The following is a 27,525-nucleotide window of genomic DNA, read 5'->3' as shown; positions in this document are numbered from 1 at the left end:
GCAAGGAACTGAGGCCTATTGCCAACATCCAGGCTTCTTGCCAATAACCACATGAGAGCGACATGTTGGAAGATGATCCTTTAGCCTAGTCAGACCTTCAGACGACTACAGCCCTGACCAACATCTTGACTGCAGCCTCGTGGGAAACCTTGAGCCACAGCCACCAATCTATGCCACTCGTGGGTTCTTGACCCTCAGAAACTGCATGAAATCCTAGATATTTATGCTTTCAAATCACTAAATTTTAGAGTAATTTGTTATGCAGCAACAGATAACTATTACACGACGCTAACTTGTCTTTTCCACGTGTTAGCGCCAAATAACAAGTTACTCCAAAATTTAGTGGCAAAGAAAACAATATTTATTCTGCTCACAAATATTTAATTTGCCAAGGGGTTTGCACAGAAAGGTCATCTCTGTTCCATTCTACACTATTACGTCTGAGGCCTCAGCTGGAAGACTCAAAAGCTGTAGGCCAGAAATTTCTAAAGCCTCACTCAGTATGTGTCTGGTGGCTAATGCTGGGTATCAGTTGATGACTTAAGCTCCTCTTCACATGGGTTGCTCCATATGGTCTCCCTGCATGGGCTAGTCTAGGCTTCCTTATAGAATGGTGGCTGGGTTCCATGAGCAAGTGTCCTGAGAGAGAGACAGAGAGAGAACCAGATGGAAGCCATACCACCTTTTATAATCTAGCCTCGGAAGTCACACAGTATCACTTCTGCTACATTCTGTTAGTGAAGGAAATTATAAACTTTTTCCCAGGTTCAAGGGGACGGAACATTAAGCCTCATCTTTAAATGGAGGAGTAGCAGTGTCACATGGTTAGAAGAGTATGTGGGATGTGATTCATATTAGTACAACCATCTTTGGAAAATACAGTTTGCCGCATTTGTCTAAGACCAATTCCCTGAAAATTGGTTTCTCAGAAAAGAAGCTAGCCTTTAGCAAAGCTCCATGAAAACCAGCTATGACCCAGTAATGAGCGCAATCAACTCTGCTCAATTGAAGGCCGGGCTCTAGTTCTGTAATTATGGCAGGTAAAGGATAAATTCTTCCCTAACCATCAATAGTGAAGTAGTGAATCTTAGCACTATTTTGCTGTATCAGAGAGAGGGGTGGTTCAATTGTATCAGTTAGAATTCAACCAGAAAAGCATAAAAGTAGGAGATAGATAGATGATATTTAGATAGATAGATAGACAGATGACAGATAGATAGATGATAGATAGATAGATAGATGATATAGATAGACAGATAGATGATATAGATAGATAGATAGATAGATAGATAGATAGATAGATAGATAGATAATGGATGGATAGATGATAGATAGATAGATAGATAGATAGATAGATAGATAGATAGAAGAAATAGAGATATGGATTTGTTATCGATTTGCTTACACAATTGTAGGAACTCATTAAACAACCTCTGTAAGACCGTCTTCATATCTGATGCTGGATCTTGAAGTCTACAGCACAGGCAGTCAGGAAGGAAAGAACATTAATTAGGCTGGAACCCCACGAGCACAAGCTAGAAACTGTCAAGGATGGACTAAAATTCATATCTGTTCTTCTCGTCTCCTTCACCAGGTTATCCTGGAGAAAACAACGGCCCTTCGTCAAAGAGCTAAAAACACACCTAGACCACTAATGTTTTCCACCTATGAGGTAAGTAAGCAGATCAGCAACAATGTGTATATGCTACAAAATGGTGGCTGCCTCCCTTTCAGCCCTCCAAGTTTCTCCAGAATCTTCCTTGTGCTCACTCTAACTGGAAATATACAAGAAAGGAATTCTGGGAAATGTAGCTTAGCCTAGCCAAGTTGACACATTATAAAGCCTTCACATTTAATCACGAAGCCTAAAAGCCCCACAGCCAAGAATCAGGACACCTTCCCTGGAAGTGAATGTTTGGCTCTGTTAGATCACCATGGACTTCCCTAGAATGGATAAACAAGAGAAGACCAGCACATCTGCTACCGATCCTGGCTCCACAAGATTTTCCCAATGATCCTTGATCCGGCAGGATTTAGCACATGTGTTGCCTGGACATTTGCCCTTATTTACGTGACGATTTTAACAAAGTTAACATGAGGATGAACAGAGACTAGATGTGAAGGGCACACTATGGGCTTGGCAGATAGTAGGGGCTCCACAAAAGTTAGATATATTGTCATTTTTGTAATTATTATTTCTATTCAGCTCTACCAACATAGATTCATAACCAAGTTGTATGGATTTCAACTACTCTGATTTTGTTACAACAGATTATGCTCATTTTCAAATAATAATGATAATTCTAGTAAGTGTGACAATGAGGCATCTAACAGGTTAGGCATAAGGATGCCAAGTATCATAATTCCTGACACAGTTAGGATCTGTAATGTACGTGGTAAATTGGCATTTGGGATTTTACAATTTCTTGAACTTAGGTTTTGTGGCATCTGAGGCTTATGCAATTTGGGGAACTACCTTTCAGGAAGAGAATACAAAATTAAGAATAAAAAGGTACACATAAAGGTAAATGTTTCTTTAGAAGGAGAAAAATCACAATAAAGTACACATTTTAAAGAGCCGAAAAATACAATAAGTAAAACAATATGTAAAACAATAATGGTTTTACTAATTGAAAGCCTGACCCACCTCTGTAATACTTTTTCTCACATTTTGATACATATATAGGCCTTGATTGCCTTTTCATGTGATAATTGTTTTGTAGTATCATTTCAATACAGACAATAGAAAGATAACTCAGTTCCTTCAGATGGCTGTTCAAAACTTTTTTATTAATAATTTAGAAAAGCTTTAGCTTATAATTTAATAATGTCATTTATTGTTTTATTTACTTTTTAAAAAAATTTAATGCTTATTTATTTTTGAGAGAGAGAGAGAGAGAGAGAGAGAGAGAGAGAGAGAGAGTATGAGCAGGGGAGGGGCAGAGAGAGAGGGAGACACAGAATCTGAAGCAGGCTGCAGGCTCTGAGCTGTCAGCACAGAGCCCGACATGGTGCTTGAACTCGTGAACTGTGAGATCAGGACCTGAGTCAAAGTCAGGCACTTAACCAACTGAGCCACTCAGGTGCCCCTTGTTTCATTTACTTTTAAGATTATCTGTTAGGTTCACAGAAAATCTTTTTCAAGGAGAGAACTTCCATTTATGATTAGGCATTGATAAGAATCCTCAGCTTCAATTTGACACATGCAATGATTAGAAGAAGTTTTCACTGACTGAGAAGCAGTCTCTGGTCTGCTTTGACAAATGTCACCCTTTGAGGATCCTTAGGAATCAGCCTGCCACCCGACCAACCTCCTAGCTCTATCCTTCAAAGGAGTTTGCAGTTAATACTTATTCTACCGCATCTTGTTTTACAGTTTGCAAAGTGTCAGTACAAGTGTTATTTGAGATGTAACATGATTGGCAAGATGAGAAATATCACACACAAAATCCCTCCCAATTTCTCTTGTCCAGTCTTTGATTGTTTAATGTCTGTACTAGAAGAGTATCTCTGCCATATTTCTATTTCTCCTTTAGTTTCTTTCAAAGCTGCAGTAAACATTTTTGTTCAACTCTCCAGAGGAATTGCCGGATCCTGGGGTATGTACATTTTCACTAGATAGCCCCGAAGTTATCCACCTTTTCGACCTCCTCACTCCACAGCCTCAGCCCCAAAGAATCACTGTATTCTGGAACTCTAATCAACAAAGGTCTGGTTTTTGCCTACTTACTCCAGTGCAGCCTTCTAATTTGTAAGTTCACATGGCCACGTTTTTGTAAATTTTGCAAACGTAAGACATTTTACCTATATTCGATCAAGACCATTATCCTATCCAACTTTCCAAAGGTCTGGATGATTTAAAAGATGTGTCCATGGTACCAGAGCTAATTGATGACAGAATCAAAACTGAGCCCCAGGCCTACAGACTCCCCATGTTCTTCCTTCACTCATTCTTCCTTATATCTAAATCCCACCTTGCTATAATTTTAGTTACATCTTCTTCATATTTTAAATCTGAGAAGACTCAGATCATTAGAACAATATCCTCTTTATAACAACTCCATCATCCCTTACCTTGCTCTGTTGAAGTTATGAAAGATTTTAAAAGATTTCACAAATACAAAAAGTCTAGCAAATATATATAATATAATGAATACTCACGTACTCATGAGCTAGCCTAATTAAAACATGGCAAATGAAATTTATACCCTGTATGTCACCTTTCCTTAGTAAGTTTCCTTCCCTCTGCCACCTCCAGCAGAGGAAATACTCTCCAGAGTATGAGTAGCATTCTCATGAGATCTTCATGCTGCTGCTACAAATGTTGGTATCACTACACAATATATACCATTAATTTTCATGTTTTAAAACTTTGTATAAATGGCATCACACTGTGTCTACATTTCTGAAATTTGCTTTTTTTCTTAACATATTTAAAAGACTCATCCAGGCTGACAGAGATACCACTAAGTCATTTATTTCAACTGTTAGAGAGTATGACATTGCATGAATATACTACAAATTATTCATTCTCTTGCTAAGGGCTCAAAGCTGCAATGTACATGTCTCCAGTGGAATCGCTGGGCTAGACAGTGCAAATTTGCTCTCCAAAGTGGTTATACCAATTTATATTACCAAGTATTGGTAAGCTCAGGCTTTTCAACTTTTACAACTCCAATGTTTATAAAATGGAATCTCATTTCTCTTTGGAATTTCATTTCTCAAGTTGGTAATGAATTGGAGCATCTTAGGTTTATTGGCCATTCAGGTTTCCTGTTTTCTGAACTGCCTGTTCATACCTTTGCCCATTTTTTATTGTTTTTTTATTTTCTTTTTACATACTATCAGTTATGTGCATTGAATATCTATTCTCCTAATATGACTTGTTTTTATTATTTATGGTAGCTTTGATACATAGATAGGAGTTCTAAATTCAAATTCTAATTTACCATTTTTTCCCATTATGCCTGTGCTTTTGGGACCTTGTTTGAAAAATCATTTCCTACATGAATCATAAGGAAACTCCACATATTTTCTTCCAAATTTAAAATTCGCCTTTTCACATTTGGGTATTTTATCCACATGGAGGTTTGGTGTGAATATGGTGTGATTTAGGAATGCAAATTTTTTTCTACATGAAAACCAATTGCCTTAGCAACATTTATTCAACTATCTCTCCTTTACTCCCTGTAGTGGGTTAAATTGTGCACCACCCAAATGTCCCCCCCAAAATGTCCAAGTCCATACCTCTAGTACCTGTGAATGTGACCTTATTTTGCACTTAAGTAATTAAGTGAAGGATGTGGAGATGAGATCATTCTGGATTAAGCTGATAGACTCTAAATCCAATGACAAAGTGGATTTTTTTAATGTTTATATATTTTTGAGAGAGAGAGAGAAACAGAGTATAAGTAGGGGAGGGGCAGAGAGAGAGAGAGAAACAGAAACTGAAGCAGGTGCTTAACTGACTGAGCCACCCAGGTGCCCCAACAAAGTGTTCTTGCACAAAGAGAAGACACAGACACATCAGGGAAGGCAATATGAAGATGAAGGCAAAGGTTGAAGTTACGCTACCACAAGCCAAAGACCTGGGGCCACCAGAAGCTAGAAGAGGCAAGGAAGGATTCTCCCTTAGAGCCTCCAGAGGGAGCACAGCCCTCCCGACTGACACCTCAATTTCAAACTGTTGGTCTCCAGAACTGTGAGATGAATCTTCTGTTGTCTTAAGTCACCAAATTTGTGGCAATTTTTTACAGGAGCCCTAGGAAACTAATACAATGCCACTGACCTGTATTGCCACTTCTGTCACGTATTGAGTCCCTAGATACAGGGGAGCTATTTCTGCACTTGTTGAGTTTGTTTCACTGGTCTATGTGTATGTTTCCAAGATAATACCATGTTATCTTAATTACTTTCACGTTTAATAAACCATGTTATCTGATAAAGTATGTCCTCCAACTATTTCTTCCTAACATTGTTTTGACTATTCTTGGCCTCCTTCTTAAAATTCTATATAAATTTGATGACTAAGCTGTAAATTTCCATGAAAATTCTCCATTCTACTTGAGTGGCATTGGATTTGGGGTGTGTGGCTGGCTCAGTAGAACATCTGACTCTTGATCTCAGACTCGTGACTTTGATTCCCATGTGGAATGTAGAGATTACTGAAAAAATGAATGGCATTGAATTTATCAAATATCTTGGAAATAATAAATATCTTTAAAATACCAAGTAGTATTATCTATAGCTTTCCATTTATTTTGGCCATCTTAATTGCTTTTCTTAAAGGTTTTGTAATTTTCTCCAAAAAAAAATACATATTTTTGTTAGTTTTTTTCTTCCTAGATCTTTTACGTTTGTCATTGCTGTTTTGTAGGTTGTTTATTTTTGCTTTGTAAAAACTCAGTTTTTTCCTGATGATCTTATATCAAGCCACATGGTTGAATTGATTTTTGCATACTTCGTAGATTCTCTTGGGTTATTTATATAGAAAATATATATATTGTACAATTTGTTTCTTTTATTTTTTCCAATCCATATTAGTACAGTGCCCAACAAAAGTAGTGATGGCTGTTTGTCTCTTTCTTGATTTTATAGGAAATGCTTATTGATGCTTTACCACTAAGTTTTTTAGATGAAATTGTGGGGTTTTTTTAGATGAAATTGTGTGAATTTGTGAGACAGAGACAGAGCGTGAGTAGGGGAGGCACCTAGAGAGAATGAGGCACAGAATTGGAAGCAGGTTCTGGGCTCTGAGCTGTCAGCACAGAGCCCAACGCGGGGCTTGAACCCACAAACTGCGAGATCATGACCTGAGCCGAAGTCAGATGCTTAGTGAACTGAGCCCCCCAGGCGCCCCCACCACTAAGTTTGATGTTCAGAATAAGCCTTTATTCTTTATCTGCTGAGATGATCAAATTGTTTTCTTCTTCAGCCCACTAAGGTGGGGAATTATTAGGTTGAGCCAAAAGAAATTGCTCATATATGACTGTTTTGTAATGATGAAAAGGGCAATTTCATATGGCTCAACGTAATACATTAATAGAGATGCTCATGTTAAGCTCTCCTTTCATTCCATTCTTTTGTGAGGCTAACTTGGTCAAGTTGGGTTTGTTTAGTTTGGTTAAATTAATCTCATGAAAAAAAATTGTGGAATATGTTCCTTTTTTTTTCTATATCCTAGTTCCATTTGTATAAGATGGGGTTTATATGGTCTTTGAGTATTTTGTAGAAATTACTTTGTAAAAATAATCTTGGTTGACTATTTTTGTGTATGGATCAAAGGTAGATTTTTACCTATTCAATTCCTTTAATTTTATAATCTTAATCAGGTTGTTGAATTTTGTAATGAATTAGTCTTGGTAAGTTATATTTACTTAAAAATTTCTCAGGGCGCCTGGTGGGGGACTCAGTTGGTTGAGCGTCTGAATCTTGATTTCAGCTCAGGTCATGGTCCCAGGATTGTGGGATTGAGCCCCACATCGGGCTCCGCACAGAGCATGGAGCCTGCTTAAGATTCTCTCTCTCCCTCTGACCCTCAACCCACTCACCCGTGTTCTCTCTCTCTCTCTCTCTCTCTCTGTCTAAAAGAAAAAAGAAAAAGACAATAACATTAAAAAAAGAAATTTCTCCATCTAAGTTTTCAAAATCATTGGCATAAAGTTTTTTGTAATTTTTTATATATTTTAATAACACAAGTTATTCCCTTGTGTCCTCTTTTTTCTTGACCATATTGCCAGAGACATCTCTTCTCTTTTCAAAAAACCAGCTATTGGTGGATAATATTTACTCTTACATCACTGTTTTCTATTTTAAAAAGTTTTATTCTCATCCTTTTTATTCCCTTACTTGTATTTTCTCTGGGCTTAAGTAGCTTGTCTTATGAAAAACTTCTTGAGTTGGATACATGACTCATTAATCCTCAGTCTTTCTTTTCTAACTTGAGCAATTTTTTCTAATATCTGATTTTAATTTTTAATTTTATTTAAATTTTAATAGTTTAAATTTTAATTAAAATTTTTATTTCTTTATTTGACTCATCAATTATTTAGGAAGATGTTTTCAAATTTCCAATTTTATTAATTGTTTCATTCTATCTTATATAGTGTACCTTAATTATATAGTAGACCTCCTAGTCTGAAGCCCCACAGCCCCACAACAAGCACATCACCTCTTTGATAGCATTTATCATGTTGTGTTACCACTGTGCAGGTATCTATCTGTCTCCTAAGTAGAAGGTAAGCTCCTTGAGGATAGGGCCTTTGTCTTCTATCGCTCTAATCCTAGGCCTGTCACAATGCCAGTGCAAATAGTAAGTGCTTAATACATTCATGTTGACTGATAAAATAAAATAGTGAGTGATTGGGTAAATTGTTCCCTAAGGAATTTCCACCCAATTTTAGGTTCTCCAGCTTCTATTTTCTGCCAAAAAGAAAACCATTCATCTCATTTAATTGCTTTATAGTAACCTAAAAAAAAGTCTATCTTAAAAATTAACAAAAGTAGCATATTAAATTAATTCAGCTACAGTTAGTAAGCAAGAATTCAATACCTGGGGGACAGATCATAGTGTTTCTTATAGAGCCCCATTTAAATTTTCATCAAGTATTACCTGTATGGACAAGCAAAATATAATTTCAGGTAGCATATATTTCAGAAAATGATGAAGGTGCTTGTGCAAAAGATCTCAGATTATTAGATGACACTGTTGAGAGAAATGATCCAATAGTGTTGAAACACAAAAAGAGAAGTTACCACATCCTTGGGCTATTAAAAACAGTGTTTTTCAATTCGTACGTTGTTTTCCTATTCATAAATAGTCATTGATTGGTATACTCATACATATTATGGAATACTTTTTACATATTATATAAATAAGATATTCTAGTGTCTAAGAGTGGTCTAAATAGATAATAATTAAAGAACTATGGAATTATCTATTTAAGTTTTATTGCCATAAGACTTTATGTAATGACTCATCTATCTCAGGTGTTCAGCAGAAATAGGTACAAAGGAAAGCACTATCTTATTCATCAGATATAGCAAAACAAAAGCCCGATCTATCAAACAGAGAGATCAAACACGTTTCTACCTATAAACTTCAATCTAGCATATACATGAAATTCCAACAATTTTTATTACATGCAATCGTTCCTTTCTGTCCTGAAACATTCTTCCAAGCAACAGTTTCCCCTTGTATGAAGTATCAAAGCCTTGTGAAGTCATTATGACACAAAACTCTTCCTTTCTACCGTTGCAACCAATAAACAACTGTGAGACGTGAACAAGCAATGTGAGTCCCTCTAATGATCCACCTCAGTTCCAAGGCAAGAAAGATATTATGACAGAGCCATTTGATCTTGTTTCTCTTTTAAATGATTTTTAGTAAAATGCTCATTTTGGAAATGGGTTTAAACGAAACACCAATTATTAAAATGTGTTTGTGGGTGTGTTTGTTGGGGAGGGGAAGGTTTTGTGAGTGAGCGTGTGTGCACATGGTTGCACACACGTGTACATGTTCTAACTCCCTTACCACCAGCAACAGAAATGCACAGACAAATACGGCATTTTGGAATTTCATCAGATTCACTAGGATTATTTTCTGTTATAAGCCGCATTTGAGCTCAAATTATACAACCTATCAACAAATACTTGGATGAATAAATGTAATTTAAATTACCGTAACGTGAATTCATAATATGCTCAGTTCACTGGGCTACTCATTACCCTCTCAGGTTCCTGCCCCATAAGGCCATACTCAATAATGCCAGGAAACATAAAAAATAAGTACAGCAGTCATTAATACATTTATGAGTGGTGTAACAATGTGAGTAAACTGGATAAATATTTTCAACAAGAATATTGAGCACTTGTGGTATTCTTACCATGATGAGAAGATAGAATCTCTTCTCTTAAAAATTTATGGTGCAGGTGCAGAAAAACTCTGCGATTGATGCCCCATGCGTTCTTGCATGTCATTCCATTTGCCAGGAACACTTTGTCTAGAACATCCCTATTCATCCTTTAAAACAGAGATCAGATAGTAAATATTTCAGGCTTTGTGGGTCATGCAATCTCTGTCACAAATACTCAACTCTGCCCTTATCACTTGAAAGCTGTCATGGATGATATTAAACAAATGGACATGACTGTGTTCCAATAAAACTTTATTTACATAAACATGCAGTAAATCATAAATAGCCTGAGGATCATGATTTACTGACTCACGGTTTAAAACCTTCTGTGTATATATGGAAACAAGAGACTTACATGACTCTGGAGCCAGATCACCTGGTTTCTAATTCTGGCTCTGTCACTTATAAGCTGTGTGGCTTGAGCAAGTCATATAACACTCTGTGCCTGTTACCTCATCTGTAAAATAGAGATTATAATACCCATGTATGTATATGGAGCTGTGAATGAGTTCATAGATACTAGTGAGGTTATAAAAGTACATACATAACAAGTGGTGCATAATAAGTGATATATAAGGGTTATCTGTTGTGACTATGTAGTATACTTTCTCTATATATACTCTTATGCCATGAGATTTAATATATTGCTTCTTCAGGCCTGGGATGCAGGAATTAGACAAGGGCCACACAGGTCACAGAATTAACTTTAATAAAATTGTTAAAGGGTCTTGAAATGATAACATCAAGTGTCATCTAAATAAGGAAAAGGGTAATCCACTAAGAGAAAGAAGGATATAGGAATATAACAATAAGTAACCAGATGTCTTCCATGTGGGAAGTTATAAAAGAGAGATAAAGGAGAAAAGTGCAAAAATCAGAAAAAATGTGGAAAATAGCTGAAACAAAGGTAGGGGGAAAAAGTAAACAACTTTAGTGTAGAATGGAAGAGAGGAAAGTCTAAATTACAGCCCATATCTTGAATTCCAGATTTCAATGGCAGGCTGCCACTTGTTCTGGTTGCATGAAGATCCCCTTGGTCTCATGGAATGAAAGTTGATTACAAATGTCAAGACTGGCAGTCAGGTTCTGGAAACCAAGATTTAAACTCCAGCAAGACAGAGACAGCTTCAGGTTCCAAGAGAAATGTCTGGATAGACAGAGAACTTACAATTAGCCAGGACCAAGGCAAGATGAAGAGCCTCTGCCCTGAGACCCTTATTTGAAATGGGTAAGAAGGAATGCTTTTTAGTACGATGTTAGGTAGTCCTTTTCATGCAGTTTCTGTATCGGTTAAGCTAGGTTAGGTAATGCTTCATTAACAAATAACCCCCAAGTCTCAGTGGCTTAAAACAGCAAAAGTCTATTCCTCACTCATGCTCATTCCTGTTACATGGCCATTGTCAGTGTTCAGGTGGCTCTATCCCATGTAGCTCTCACTCTGAGACCTAGACTGTTAAAGGAGATACAACCTGGACCATTACCAATCACTTTGAAAGAGGAAAGCAGAACTCTAGGATGTCTCACAATTAATGTTTTAATCACTTCCAGGCTGGAACTTCCACTTATCACTTGGAAGTATCACTTATCACTTCCAACTCAGTTTATAAGCCATAATTAATCATGTGACCTGACCCAACTACAAGAGGGCCAAGAAAACAATCCTACTAAGTACTGAGAAATTGAAGAGCCAGAAATAATTTGATGAGCAGAAACTAACAACTCCCACAGTTTCCAACCTAATATGTAGAAAAAAAGAAGAGGAAAGGCTTTGAAAATATTGAAGGTCAGCTTTGGTAGTCTACTGAACAAATTGTAAACATGACCAGGGAGAGAAGGCTTCTTCCACCCAAGCAACCATGGCGAGTTGAGCAAGCAATGGAAGTCATAACTGCTATGGATGCGACCACAGGTGGACAAGGCAGCAGCACTGGCAACAGACCTAGAATGAACTCACTTGCAATCAGCAAACACCCTAGCCACCCAGAACCCACAAGGAAAAAGTAGGAAGTGGGTAGAGTGCAGAAGGGGAGCTTGAGGCCCCAGTGTTTCCCTTTGTGGAAATTTTTTAAAAATATAATTTATTGTCAAACTAGCTAACATACAGTGTGTACAGCGTGCTCTTGGTTTGGGAGGGGGGGTAGATTCCCATGGCTCATTGTTTACATACAACACTCAGTGCTCATGCCAACAAGTGCCCTCCTCAATGCCCATCACCCATTTTCCCCTCTCCCCCACCCCCCCATCAACCCTCAGTTTGTTCTCTGTATTTAAGAGTCTCTTATGGTTTGCCTCCCTCCCTCTCTATAACTATTTTCCCCCTTTCCTCCCCCCATGAGCTTCTGTTAAGTTTCTCAAATTCCACATATGAGTGAAAACATATGATATCTATCTTTCTCTGCCTGACTTATTTCACTTAGCATAATACCCTCCAGTTCCAACTACGTTGCTGCAAATGGCACGATTTCATTCTTTCTCATTGCCAAGTAGTATTCCATTGTATATACAAACCACATCTTCTTTATCCATTTATCAGTTGATGGATATTTGGGCTCTTTCCATAATTTGGCTATTGTTGAAAGTGCTGTTATAAACATTGGGGTACATGTGCCACTATGAATCAGCACTCCTGTATCCTTTGGATAAATTCCTAGCAGTGCTATTGCTGGGTCATAGGATAGTTCTATTTTTAATTTTTTGAGGAACCTCCACACTGTTTTCCAGAGCGGCTGCACCAGTTTGCATTCCCACCAAGAGTGCAAGACGGTTCCCATTTCTCCACATCCTTGCCAGCATCTGTTGTTTCCTGAGTTGTTAATTTTAGCCACTCTGACCAGTGTGAGGTGGTATCTCATTGTGGTTTTGATCTGTATTTCCCTGATGAGAAGTGATGTTGAGCATCTCTTCATGTGTCTGTTGGCCATCTGGATGTCTTCTTTGGAAAAGTGTCCATTCACGTCTTCTGCCCATTCCTTCACTAGATTATTTGTTTTTCAGGTGTGGAGTTTGGTAAGTTCTTTATAGATTTTGGATACTAACCCTTTATCCGATATGTCATTTGCAAGTATCTTTTCCCATTCCGTCGGTTGCTTTTTGGTTTTGTTGATTGTTTCCTTTGCAGTGCAGAAGCTTTTTATCTTGATGAGGTCCCAATAGTTCATTTTTGCGTTTAATTCCCTTGCCTTTGGAGATGTGTCGAGCAAAACTTTGAAGCCACAGGCTACCAAGATTACATCCATGATCTTGAGGCTGCAGAGGCCTGGGGCAAGTGGGGCTTGTTAGTGCTGCCTCCTAGTGGACAAAGGGCTATTATGACTTGTTTAAAGGGCTTGTATTTGGCCTAGAATCTGGCAAGAGACTATAGAGCAAATACGAAGCTTGCGTTTCTTCCTAAAAGTGAAGTGGAAGAGACTTCTAGTCCTCGTCAAGATGGAGTAAGCCTATTGATTGTAACTAAAAACTCTGGATATAATACAAAAGCAACTATCTGAGGATTCTGAAAAGTAAACAAAAGCAGGCAGACTGGGGAGAGGAATTAAAGAAGTGACCCATATGGGGGGGAGGGTGAGTTTCCTAAAGTTTTTTTCCCTCTTTTCTCTCATGGCTTTGACCCAAATACTGGCACTGGTTAGGGGCTATGGCAATGGCTTCATAGGCAATGAAATCTCAAAGGAAAACACTATCTTCTTAGCTGTAGGACCAAGAAAAGCAATCTATGCAGATTGATGGGGGGAAGGATAGGGGGGCAAGGCAGAAGAATCCCAGAGAAAAGGAATCTGGAGAAGATGATTTCTGAATTCTGTGTATTAACTCACACAAGATACACAAACACACACACACACACACACACACACACTCACACCAACATTTTCCAGATGAGTTTAAAAAGATTCAGAGCCTCACAGCATAATATCAAAATTTCCAGGAAAATTACTCAATGTCCCAATATTACTCAATATATAAAAAGGTAGGAAGACGTGGCCCATTTGTGAGAAAAACAGTAACCAATGAAAACCAACCCCAAGATTACTCAGATGTTGAAATCATCAAAGATGTTAAAAGAGCTATTTATAACTATGCTCCCTGATGAAAAGGTAAACCATATTTAATGTGAATGGAAAAACAGAAGTTGACAACAGAGATATGGAAACTTTAGAACAAAGAATACAATGTCTTAAAAAATTCGCTGATGGCGTGCAATAACAGAATAGAGACAAATGAAGAAAAAGGCAAGAGAACTTGAAGAGTCAATAGAAACTGTCCAATCAAAAGAACAGTCTAAAGAAAAAGATTTTAAAAAGTGAACAGACTTAGGAACCTATAAGACAATATCAAAATATCTAACATCTATGTCAATGAGTCTCAGAAGATAAGAAGGAAATTGGTGCAGAAGTAATTTCCTAAAATGTTAAAAGTTAGATAAAATATATAAATTTACAGAATTGAGAAGCTCGTCAAACCCTAAACAGGATTAAAAAAATACAAAGAATATCACACCAGAGACACAATAATCACACTTCGGAAAACAAAACAAAGGAAAAAATCTTGAAAGCAACCCGAAAAAAAAAATGATGCATTGCATATAGGACAGTGATGATTTGAATTACCACAGATTTCTCATCAGAGACACAGGGGAACATTTTAAAGTGCTGAAAGAAAAGCATGTCAACCTAGAATTCTATACGAAGCAAATATATCTTTCAAAATGAAGGCAAAATAAAAACATTTTCAGATGAAGGAAAACTAAGAGAATTCATTGCCAGCAGACCTGCTCTAAAAGAAATGTTAAAGGAAGTTTTATAGAAGCAAAATGATACATGGGTAAAACTTAGGACATCAAAAATAAGGAAGAGCAAAGATTACAATAACGTCTGGTAGAGTTTTCAATGTGTATAGATGTAATACATATGACAAGGGCAACTTAAAGAAGGGAGGCTAACGAGATATATGGCTGTAAGGCTTCTACATTTTACTTGAAGTAGTGATATATAAGCTCTAAATTGAAAGGTTCTATACCCTAGAACAACCATAAAAATTAATGCAAACATTATGCCATAAAAGACATAATTTAAAATAGAATATTAAAGGAATTCAAAAAATTCAAAAGAAGGCAGGCAGGAAAGGGGACACAGAGGAACAGAAAAACAGAAGGAACAGAGTACCAGATAGATGATGCAAACTAATCAAAGGAAAGTTGAAGTAATTGCATTCATATTTAGAAAAAGACTCCAGAACAAGGTTAATTACCCAGGGTAAAGAGGGACATTAGTTTATTACACGAGAGTCAGTTCACCGACAGGACATAACAATCCTAAAAATGAATGCACTGTTTTTTTAAGTGTTTATTTATTTATTTTGAGAGAGAGAGAGAGAGAGAGAGAGAGAGACGGCGTGAATGAGGGAGGGGCAGAAAGAGGGAAAGAGAGAATCCCAAGCAGGCTCTGCCCTGTCAGCACAGAGCCTGATATGGGGCTCGAACTCATGAAACTTTGAGATCATGACCTGAGCTGAGATGAAGAGTCAGATGCTCAACTGACTGAGCCACCCAGCTGCCCCAAAATGAATGCACTGTTAATACAGTTTCAAATATCTGAAACAAAAATAGATCCGAAAGGGGAAATAAACAAATTCACAGTTATACTCAGAGATTTCAACACTTCTCTCTCGGTAATGGATAGAATCATTAGAAAATTAGCAAGGATATTGCTAGGGACTGAATTGTATACCTCCAAAATCTATATGTTGAAGCCCTGATTCCCATTGTGACTATATTTGGACATAGAGCTTTCAGGTGGTAATTCAGGTTAGATGAGTTCATAAGGATGGAGTCCTAACAAGGACTATAGGTCCTATAAAAGAGGAAAGGTCCTATAAAAGAGGAAGAGAGAAAGTTCTCTCCAAATACACTAAGGAAAGGCCATGTGACCACACAATGAGAAGGGGGGACACCTACAAGCCAGGAATAGAGCCCTTCTTCACCCGGCTGGCACCTTGTTCTTGGACTTTCCAGCCTGCAGAACTGGGAGAAATAAATTTCTGTTGTTTAAGCCACCTGGTCCATGATATTTTGTTATAGCAGCCCAAGCTGTTTAATACAGATACAGAAGACCTGAACCGTGCTGTCATTCAATATGACATAGTTGACATTTATAGCACACTTCACCCAACAACAGTAAAATACACATTCTTTTCTTTTCTTTCCTTTCATTTTTTTTTCTTTTCTTTTCAAATATTTATTTATTTGGGGGAAAGCTCAAGTGGGGGAAGGGCAGAGAGACCAGGACAGAGGATCCAAAGCAGGCTGTGCACTGACAGGCTAACAGCAGCGAGCCTGATGTGGGGCTAGAACTCACAAACTGTGGGATAATGACCTGAGCCGAAGTGGGATGCTCAACCTCCTGAGCCACCCAGGTGCCCTGGCACATTCTTTTCAAGTGAACGTAGAGTATTCATCAACACAGATCACATCTTGGATCAAAAAACAAAGCCTAACAAAATATGATCGAGTGAAATTGTACAAAGTATGTTATCTGACCAAAATGGAATTGAACGAGAAGTGAATAACCTCATAAGTGACATTCTTCAAAATAATTCATGGGTAGAAAACATTTTGAATTGAAAGAAAATAAAATATGACATATCAAAATGTGTGGCATGTAGTTGAAGCAATGTTTAGAAGGAAATTTACAACATTAAAATGCTTATAAGAAGATGGGTCTCAAATTAATGATCCCAGCTTCAAGCTTAAGAAACAAGAAAAAAAAATTAAATCCAAAGCAACAGAAGAAAGGAAACAATAAATTTAATATCATAAATCAATGAAACTGAAAACAGAAGAACAAAAGAAAAAATCAATGAAACCATTGCAAGAAATGTTGAAGAATTCTTTGGAAAGAAGGAAAATTATATAGGTCAGAAACATTGCATGAAGAAAAAAAGAGCATTAGAAAAGGGATTAATGCAAAAAAAAGAAAAGAAAATGGATTAATGAAGGTAAAGATAAAAAGTAGTTGTCTATACATGTGCAGGTCCATTTCCTGAATCATTCTTCTATTCCATTTGTTGATGTTGGTGTCAGTACCACATTGACTGGATTACTGTAGCCTTTTGATAAGTCTTGAAATTTGGTAGTATTAGTACTCCAAGTTTGATCTTTTTCAAACCTGTTTTGGTTATTCTGGGTCCACATTTCTATTTGGATTATGGAACCAGTTTATCAACATCTACAAAAATCCCACTAGGATTTTAATTTGGATCGAGTTGAATCTATGAATCAATTTGGAAAGAATTGATATATTACCAATATTGAGTCTTAACCTATGAACATAGTATGCCTCTCCATTTATTTAGTTCCTTTTAAATTTCTCAAGCAATGTTTTTGAAGTTTTCAGTACACAGGCTGTAGTTGGCAGAGTTCTAAGATGGCCTCAAGTTTAGCACCTCCTGGTCTACATGCCCTATATAACTTCCTCCTTTTGGGAGTGGGATTTCACTCCTGTAATTAGATTACTGATTGGTTGATTTTGAGTTAATAAAAAGGGAAATTATTTTGGGTGGGCCTGACTTAATTAAGGGAGTTCTAAAAAAGAAAAAAAAGAAGCACCAGAGAGAGAGTTTCTTACTGGCTTCAAAGAAGATGAAAGCTTCCATGAATTCTACAGCTGTGAGGAACTGTCTGTAAGCTGAATGAACTTGTAACAGGTTTTCAAGCATCAGATGAGACCACAAGCCCAGCTGACACCTACTATGCCTAAACAAAGTATTCAACTAAGCTTTGTCCAAACTCCACAAAAACTGAGAGATAATAAAGGGATGTTTTCTGAATTACAAAAATATCGATAAAACCAAAAGCTGCTTCTTTAAGAAGTAAAGTAGGGATCAAGCCTACATACTGGGTTTTTTGAGGGGACGGGTAGAAGTAGGAAAGGAGATGTATAAAAGAGCATTCCTTGATTCTGTGTTCTGTTACTAGCTTTGGTAAGTTTTCCGATATCTTTGGATCCAAATTTCTTAATTTCTCAAATATTTGCTGGGCCCACCTTTTAAAATGAGATAACATCGATGTAGATGGTTTGAATATAGCAACGCTTTACAAATCCAAGGTATTATTAATGTCTATTATTAATGTGCTTGCACATAACAAAGAAGTCTGAAGAATAAGGTTATCAAAATGAATTCAATTAATCTCTGTTTGGAGGGCGGCACAGATTTATCTATTAATTGCATAAATTATCACAGTGAATTCAAAACTATCTAACTCCCAAGTAAGCTTTGGTGATTTTCACTTATCCATTTAACAAAATTCTAAAAAGAACTCAGACCCTACTTACCATAAAATTATACTTGAATTGGACACTATTGAAATCAATTCAGAAGCCACCTTGAAATAAGAATGAAAAGTAGACAGATCACTGTGACAATGAGGGTAAAAAGGTGTCAGTGAGGCCCTCCTTTCCTGTCTTCCCGAGTTTAAAATATCTATATCTCTGCGGAGTTCAAAAGAAAGAGAGTTTTATTTTTCTTCCTTTTCAGTAGTGGTTGGTGATATCTGAAACCGTAAACAGTTCCCCAGATGACTGCCCTGCAGTCATGGGCAAAGAAAGACAAACACAAAGAATATTTCCTGGGACTGAGGTCATCAAGTGCTAGGCTTTGTCAAGAGGGAAGCACTTCAGAAGAAATAAGAGGATTGGTAGATTCTCTGAGATGACAGTAAGGCAGTCAAGGAAAAGACTGCTGATGGGAACAAAGGTCCCAGGAAGGTCGGGGATAAAAGAGTAGATGTGTGTGCCATCTGTACGGAAAAGTTTTGCTTAGTAAAAGATGACAAATGAGCAGTGTTTGTGCTGACACCCAGCAAGGCTTAGCAAGAAATAAAGCCCACAGTCCGCAGCAAATACACTTACCGAAAGCCTAGACTACTATCAACAGTGCACTCTAATGTTAGAGATGACTTCTGTATAAACATCACGGTCAGAAATGTCACCTTGTCTAGTAAGCCCATACATTTGGGATTGTCTAATTCATCACTGAATACTGAGGTAAAATTCAAATATTTTATGGAAGTTCTCAGTTCTAATTGATTGTCTTAATAGAGCCAAAAAGTGAAATCAACTGTATTTTCGACATGATAATAGAGTCTTAGAATCCTAAAAGACTACTCATGAACTTTGATGCAGATTGGTAAACTTTGAAGAAATGAAGACATTGCTTTTTTTCCTCTGTGTTCTATTCTTTATATTTATTTGAAAGAATTAAGCCTGCTTATCATGATTTTGTGATGCCTATAGTCATCATATCACCAACCTTCAACTAATAATGCATAGTCTATCTTGTTTCATACCCTGCCTCACTCATTGTCCTCTCCATTGCATGATACTTATTTTGAAGTGAATCTGAGATTTTTTTTTCTATCATACAACCTGCAAAATATCTCAGTGCTTACCAGAAAAAAGATAATACCAATATCAGGAGTAAAAATTAACAACAATTTCTTAATATCATCAGCCAATATTCAAATTTCTCTGTCTCATATTTGTATATTTGCAGTGTGTTGATGGAATCAGAATCCAAATAAGATCTATATGGAGAAGTTGGTTTACTTCTTTTAGTTCTCCAAACTTTTTTTCTTGCAATGTTTTTGTTGAATTACTAAGTCATGTGCCCCATATTATTTTCCAGTCTAGATTTTGCTCATTGTGTCTCATGATGTTATTTACCTGTCTCCTATATTTCCTGAAAATGTTCCTCTGTCCTCTGTATTTCTTATAAATTGGTAATTAAAGCTAAAGTCTTGATGATATTCAGTTACAATTCTTTGGCCATAATCCTTAATAGGTGGTGTTGTAATCACCCATTAGAAGGCCAAAAAAGGCTGGTGTTCTCTCTTTTCGCATTGTTAGTAGTCATTAATGATCAATGTCAGTATTTCGTTAGAGGTTGCAAGAGTAGTGTTATAATTCTATCATTCCTCCTTCAATTACTAGCTAATATGTTTCTCTAAAGAGGAATTTGCTCTTATCAATTATTTGATTATCACCATGTGCCTTTCATGTAAAGAAGACAAGACAAAAGCAGGATTTTTTCCCATTATATTCTGGTTTTCAAAATATCTTGTTACTTCTCTAATACATCCAAAAGAAATCCAAAGGTGACCAATGACTTTTGTGGGGTTTTTAATCAGAATGCGCACATGGATTACACATATATAAATGTTTTGATCTATTGCAATTGCAATTCTTATTGATGATCAAATCGTCCCTCCTCAAGTGGCTTTTGTGTCCTTTTAAGAAGCCCACAATAGTCATTGAAAGTTTCCTTGATTCCTAGTATAACAGGATGTTCTGGGCTTATCTGGTACATTTTCTGCCCCAGTTCTGGCAGCAGCTATTTTCCCAGGGAGCCCAGGTTCCTTTTAATGGAAAATGGTACTTGACCATAAAACCTGGACACCAAGGATGTTCATTGCTACTGGGTTGATCATTGTTTTTAGAACTTTTCATGTTCAAAACTAGAAAATGGGTTTTTTAAAGATGAAAAACAACACAAGTGTATACTAATATTTCCATTTCAAATTCAAAAATATAAGATTTTTACTTAATCTTATCTATATTACGTCTGTATTTCCTTTTTTCCATGCTGAAAATACTGACCCCAAACATTGCCAATATAAGTACACATTTGCTTTGTCCCACCCTCACACACAACAATGTCAACATTACAACACCAACATGACCAAAATATTCTTACAGTTCTTTCTGTCCTTCGCATGTATTCTTCTAGGAATGTAAAGTCAAATTACTATGTTGAATTGAAATCACATGGAACAGTTCCTCTCTGTATGTTTATCTAAAAACTTGTCACATAGTTTGTTTTAGATGTTTCACATCATTTTTTTTATTGTTAGAGATTGCTTTTCAAACTTAATTTTGTATTATAATTACATAAAATAATTACACATTCCCAAATTCAAATCTACAAAACAAGGTATATTCAGAGAAGTCCCACTTCTATCCCTTCCCTTTCATCTTATTTTCTTGTTTCTGACTCCTTCCCCACTGGTAATCTCTTTTTTAAAATTTTTTAGCTTTAGGCTTATTCTTTCCTTTTTTTTAAATGTTTATTTATTTTTGAGAGAGAGAGATAGAGTGAGTGGAGGAGGGGCAGAGAGAGAAGGAGACACAGAACCCAAAGCAGGCTTCAGGCTCTGAGATATTAGCATAGAGCCCGATGCAGGCCTTGAACTCATGAACTGTGAGATCATGATCTGAGCCGAAGTCGGACTCCTAACCGACTAAGCCACCCAGGTGCCCCTTATTCTTCCTTTTTAATGAAAGTAAATACACATATTATGTATGAATACATATATTTATTCATAACCCCCTTTCTTAAATAAAAAACATACACACTTTTCTCCACTTTGCTTTTTTTACATAATATATGCTGAAAACCACTCCTAGCAACATATAGAATTATAATTCACTCCTCTTTATAGCTACATAGTACTCCTGTGTGTAGATGTGCCAACACTTTTCAGTCTCCCATTGGTGGAATTCAGGTTGCTTCCAATCTTTTGCTGCAATGTACTGTACCGACCAACCTGGCATATGTCTTCCTGTAGTTTTTGCCATTATATCTTTGGGACAGATTCGTAGAAGTGGGATTAATAATTCAAAGAGTAAATGCATATGTAATTTTGTTAGAAATGACCCAATTCTCCTACACAGGTACCATTTTGCATCCCACCAGCAATGTATGGGAGCAGGCACATGCACGTTGTACGGTAAAATTTGTGCTAGTTTCCGAGCACAAAGGAAGATAAGAACTCCCCCCTGAGTTGGGTTTGTGGTTGGAAAATAATCCCCCTTGTCCTCCTACAATCCAGTTAGTTTAATACATTCTATTGGCAGTCTCTGAAAATTACCCACAATGCCAATAAATTGATCTTTTTGGTTCTGTACACAAAGAGCAGTGGGAACTAATTATTTCAAGGGGCTGGAATTGGCCTACCTTGGACCTTCCTGGTGGGACAGGATATGATGCTAGCTGCACAAGCTGCACACAACTTCAATGGCCAGACTCTGACAGGGCAGAAGCCTAGCAAGCATGCTCTTAGAATGATCATACCAAATAACGGGAGCTGCAGATACACCCAAACAATAAAATAATCAGCTTTGAATGTCCTCGTCTTTATGTCACTCCCCAGCTGGGAAACCTGCTGGGGATCCTTCCCATCTGTGTTGTGGAATGCAGGCTTGTCAGCCCTGTGTCCAGGCCCTCCAAACAAATCAGCTTCCAGTCTGTTCTCCCCCGCGTGGCTCCTCTGCTGTTGCCAAGTGGAGCTGCTCGCCATTCCTTACACTTGTAAAGAATTTTTCTGCCTCTGTGCATGTGAGTATAGCATTCCCTGCTCTAAGGATGAACCCCAGAGCTCGGCCACCCTACTCCGTTCATCTCCCCACAAAACCAGCCAGTGCCAGAAGCCAGGGTAACCCATTCTGCCCTCAGCAGCTGTTTCATGAACTGCTGGTCACTTGAGGACCCATGTCCTTCTACATCCACCAAAAGCTCTAAACCAATTAGCATCCAGTTCTGCACGTGGCATGGGATTAATACGTGTTGGAAGCCTGACTACCTAGCACTTAAGTTTATGGCCAAAGACATATCAATCTTGGAGATAAATCTTAAACTGCAGAATTGGATTTGTCATTCTCTCTGGCAAGAGTAGCAAATGAAAGATACTCATTCACACACATGGGAGAGCATGTCTCCACACACTGTGAAGCCAGACTGAAAATACGAGGCTACAAAAAGCTCTTTAAACAAAGCACCAATAGGAAAAATAATAAATCTCACCGTGAATACAACAGGCACACTGAATTAAGCACCATCAAGTTCACAGGGTGACAGCTTATTTTAAAAAGGAAAATTCAAAGCTGTATAACCAATATAATAATTTATATCAAAGATTTATATACATATATAAGATTTACATATACACATATTTATAAAAATATATAGATATAAATGCAAGCAGTATTCCTGAGTAGTGTGTTTACAGGTTTTTTTAAAAAAAAAATTTAATGTTTATTTATTTTTGAGAGAGAGAGAGAGAGAGACAGAGCATGAGTGGGGGCGGGGGGCAGAGAAGAGGGAGACACAGAATCCGAAGCAGGATTCGGGCTCTGAGCCCCACACGGGGCTCAAACTCACGAACCCTGAGATCATGACCTGAGCCGAAGTCGGACACTTAACCAACTGAGTCACCCAGGTGCCCCCACAGGTTTTAAATTTTTCCTTATTTACAGTTTTTCAGTATACAGCGCACTTTTGTAATAATCATGCATCACTTTCATGGCAAGAAAAAAAAAACCTAAAACATAAAATATTTACCCAGCATTTGTGTGTCACATACATTTCAGATACATAGATATCATGTGGAAATTTGAACTTGGTCAGCACCTAACACGTCCAAAGACAGAAAGGGGGCTTTGGAAAGGAAAGATTCTAAAAACAACTCAAAAGCAATCACTGTTTTAATCTTGAGCCAATATTTGAATAGGCATCACTTATAGTCATAATTTTTGAAGATCAAAGCAGCCTTCCCATCCCCATAGTCAAAGCAAAGAGAAGAGACAAACTTGCTGAATCCACATTTTAAACACACATGGAGACTGAGCATGTGGTGTCTTACCTCATCTGTAATAGTATGTTGTTGCCTCGAAGAAAGATGAAGGCCTAGAAGTGTCAGGCACAGAAGTGCAAGGTCAAGCTTCAATCTCCTGCCTCAGGAGATGTATTGCCATGCACCTCCATCCAAAATTAACTGAATGATCCTGGTGTGGTTCTACAAGTCAAGAAAAGGGAACAACACACATCAGGAGTGGGCCTTTTTGAAGAATAAATGGACCTTCCCTCTGAAGCTGATAAAGTGGTAATGGTGGGAGGCAGTGGGAATTATAGCGGCTTCAGGACTCTAGTCGGGTGCTTTTAATGAGTCGCCCTGAGCAGACATACCTAATCAGCCTCCACTATCCATTCTGCTACTGCCCACATCTTTGCAAATTGGTTCTTGTTTTTATGCCTTAATAAGCTGGAAACACTAGAAATCCTTTTCCATTTTTAATTTTTCAAAACCTACCTAGCCATATGTCATTTCTAAAGACAACCCTTTCTTGCTCGGGTTGTTAGCGGTGTTAGCAAAGACAGAGACAGCTGAGGGGCCTCCCGTTTTTCTCCTCTCCTCCTTTCACTGCATTCCATTTCATGGCTTGGTCATCCACATGGATAGGTAGAAAACTTGACGGGTGAATCCAACATAGTCATAGTTCCTCCTTCTCATGAAAAGGGAAAATGGTCCCTCAAACTAAACCTTACTTTCCCCCCACCCCCACCACCACATTCCTAATAGATTTAGGCTGCATCTACTCCTAAAACAAACGTGGGGGTAATTTGTAATTTTTAAGATTCTAAGAAACTGCTTCCTCTCCTTCATCTCTCATTCTCACTATACTAGTCAGCTATTGCTACAATAATTGTGTGTAACACACAAGCCCCAACTGCAATAAAACTGCATGGATTTATTTCTTGCTCACAGTCTGTGGGTTGACTGTGGCTCTGCTGGGATAAGCTGGCATTTGCTGGTAGTTGCTCTAACTATGGGTTGGGTTCTCATTCTGGTAGTGAAGGGACTTCCTGAGTGAACCAATCTAGCACCCCATAATGCTTCTCTCTAAAAGAAACCCCATTTTCCTCCAATGGCAACATCCAAGATGAGTACTGGGTCTTATTTTGTTCTTATAATATCTTATTGGAAGATGCAAGAAGTAATCAATAGCTTGATTTTTTTTTCTACCAAATCCTTTCATCCCAAAGCTCTGGAAGGTATGTTATTTAATGGGGAAATGACACATGTTTCACTCTGGCATGTCAATGATAGAAAACCCAAGCTTCCTTCTGTCTTACCTCCTACACTCAGCCAATTCCATAGCTTAAGATTTGTTACTTGATGGAGCCCACTTCTGGTAACAAACCCTATAACTGTTAGGGTTTTTAAGCTGCATAAAATTGAAAACTTAACCCAAAATATCTGTGACAATAATAAAGTATACTGGCAACCAAAACTAAATTCCAGCCGTAGAAAAGGCTTTAGGGTTAACTGACCAAGGATCTCATCAAGGACACAGATTGTTTCCATCGTTCCATTTTGACACCAACACTGGCAGTTTCATCCTAAAGGCGGATTCCCTTCAGGGCTGTAGGATGCCCCTTATAGCAACTCGGGCTAAATGGCTACTCATTTATATACAGTAAGAGGCTGGCTTCCTGTAGCTATGCCTCATAACAAGACAGCTGCATTTCCAAAAACTCTGAGAAAAGTTCTTCTTGTTTCCGATTGAACCAAACTGATTTGGGCCAGACTGTCTGCAAACTAAGGCAGAAAGGACTAGATTAGACTAATCAGAACCCCAAGATATGGTCTCAACCAGCTTCCCCTGAGGCACAGGGGCTATGTGTGGGAGTGAATGACCCTTGGATAAAAGAGATTTGTTTAGAAATGGATAAGGAGGTAGTGGATGCCAAGATGACAGCCAACATTTCCCATTATATTTGGTTCAGATTCTAGGAGGTGGGTACCTTGGGTGGAGGATAGGATCATTCTGCTCACCAGAGAAGACTATTTCCCACTGGAATGTAATACATTGGCATTTCAGTTACACCTTGGTCTCTTGTGATTTATTTTTAATCAACTCCCTTGGATTAGAACCATGTCTGTCAAGGCTAAGGGCCAAACCCAATCACTGGATCAAGTTACTTTCACTCAGGTTTAAGTTTTTACTCACTATTATGACCTCTTTAGTGTATATCACTATGAATTGAGTTAATCTGAATAAGAAGAAAAAGAAAATGCAACCATTATGATTATGTCATGTGCTCTAACAAACTGCATCCACACATATGCAACCACAAAATGAGAGAGAGAGATTCACAAGCCAGTGCTATTTCTCACGTCCTTTGCTTGTTCTTTCAGCACCTTCTTTGTATTCAACTTAAATTTCTTATCCTCCGCTTTAAACTTATTTCCTTTTGCTATTTCTCCAAAAGTGTTGTCAAACAGGATCCATGTTGTCATCCATATCACATATGTACAAAATGTCCCACTGAAGAGAAAAGGATTCAGTCCTCCTACATCATCAATAAAAGGGCTCTCAAAATCCCTTCCATGCCTAAAAGCCTAGAAACAGTGTTACCTTGGTTATTAGGAGAAGTAAACCTGAAATATTCTGGAGTATAAATGTCAAACATTGAGCCTGTGGGCCAGCTTTAGCCTGCAGAAGGTCATCATTCAATGACACAACCTCATTGTAAACAGCTTTACTTCAGTTGGCATATTTTTTTTTGATGAAATATTAGTTCAGCCCACCAGGATTTTCATGAGGGGAAATTGGTCTATGAGTAAATTTGATTTGACAGTCTTGTCCTGAGGAAACAAAATGGCATTTTTGAGAATGTAAGATTAATGCACTAAATGATTATTATTTACCCCAAACTAAGCCCTTGGAAGTTCTAGCAAAATTGAGGCATCAACTGTCAGAAGCTGCAAAATACAAAAGGCAACATACACTTTGCAGCTCAGTGGTGTGTGTGTGTGTGTGTGTGTGTGTGTGTGTGTGTGTTTGTGTGTGTGTGTGTGTGTGTGTCCTAAACAGCAGAGTCCTCTAAACAAACCATGTTTGCACATTAAGTAACACCATATTCTGGTCCTGAGTTTCTCAACTTGCTTTTTATATGATGTTACTCATAGTTTGTTCTAAGATTCTTCTCACTGAAGACAGGCTTTTTCAAGAACCAATGCAAAATGAAGGTTGATTTTTGCATGATGTCACCAAAGGTGATGTCACTTTCTTTTCTCTCCCTTGTCTCAAGAAAAATGGGTACTAATGTTGAACTTATTTCACCCTTAACACACAGACAGGAAATCTCTAAAAGCATAATGTCGGCCAACCTCAAGTTATGAGATAAAGTCAGAAGCTGGGATAACGCAAAACTTTCAGGGACAGGCTTCCTAACTCCTACAAAAAATTATGCATATTTTCAACTTTCTTTTAGACAATATTATAGTGATTATCTTTAACATAAATACTAAACTGTAGTCCTTTACTTTATTTAAAGGGAGTCAGTCAAAATTTTTAGGCAAGAATTCAAAGGAAGTTTTGTTTATGATAAAACTCAAACCTTACCCCTAAACTCTTTAGTTATAAACAGTGTCTATTTTATCAACATATAGGACTGTGTTTTTCAATTCCATACTACCAACTGCTCAAATCAATCATAATTCATATCTCCGGTGGCCAATGTTTCAGGAACAATACAACTGCATGCCCGTGCGACTAGAAAAGTGAGCAGCGATGGCAAGAGGAGGAAGGAAAAGGCCTTGGGGCAAGAATGAGGAAAGTGTGTGGCAATTTTTTAAGTAATAGTATTAACAACTCATTTTTCCCAAAGTAATAATAATAAATAAACTATAGCCTAAAAAGTTCATATTTGGGTGGCTCAGTCAATTGAGCGTCTGATTTTGGCTCGGGTCATGGTCACATGGTTTCTGAGTTTGAGC

At 37.6% G+C, this 27,525-nt stretch overlaps 1 long non-coding RNA gene across 1 annotated transcript in view; it reads right to left on the bottom strand.

Moving 5' to 3' along the window:
- The window catches only part of LOC123383417, a 146,987-nt gene extending 123,061 nt beyond the window's left edge, over positions 1-23,926 (bottom strand). The window contains exon 1 of the long non-coding RNA XR_006593127.1: positions 23,605-23,926. This is a non-coding gene — a long non-coding RNA (uncharacterized LOC123383417). The remainder of the gene's footprint in view (positions 1-23,604) is intronic.
- Between the last annotated feature and the right edge of the window lie 3,599 nt (positions 23,927-27,525).

The sequence above is a fragment of the Felis catus genome, chromosome X (genome assembly GCF_018350175.1).
Source record: "Felis catus isolate Fca126 chromosome X, F.catus_Fca126_mat1.0, whole genome shotgun sequence".
In the NCBI taxonomy this organism is placed as follows: Eukaryota; Metazoa; Chordata; class Mammalia; order Carnivora; family Felidae; genus Felis; species Felis catus.
The sequence above is the reverse complement of the archived record's forward strand: the minus strand, read 5'-3'. Positions and strand labels throughout refer to the sequence as shown.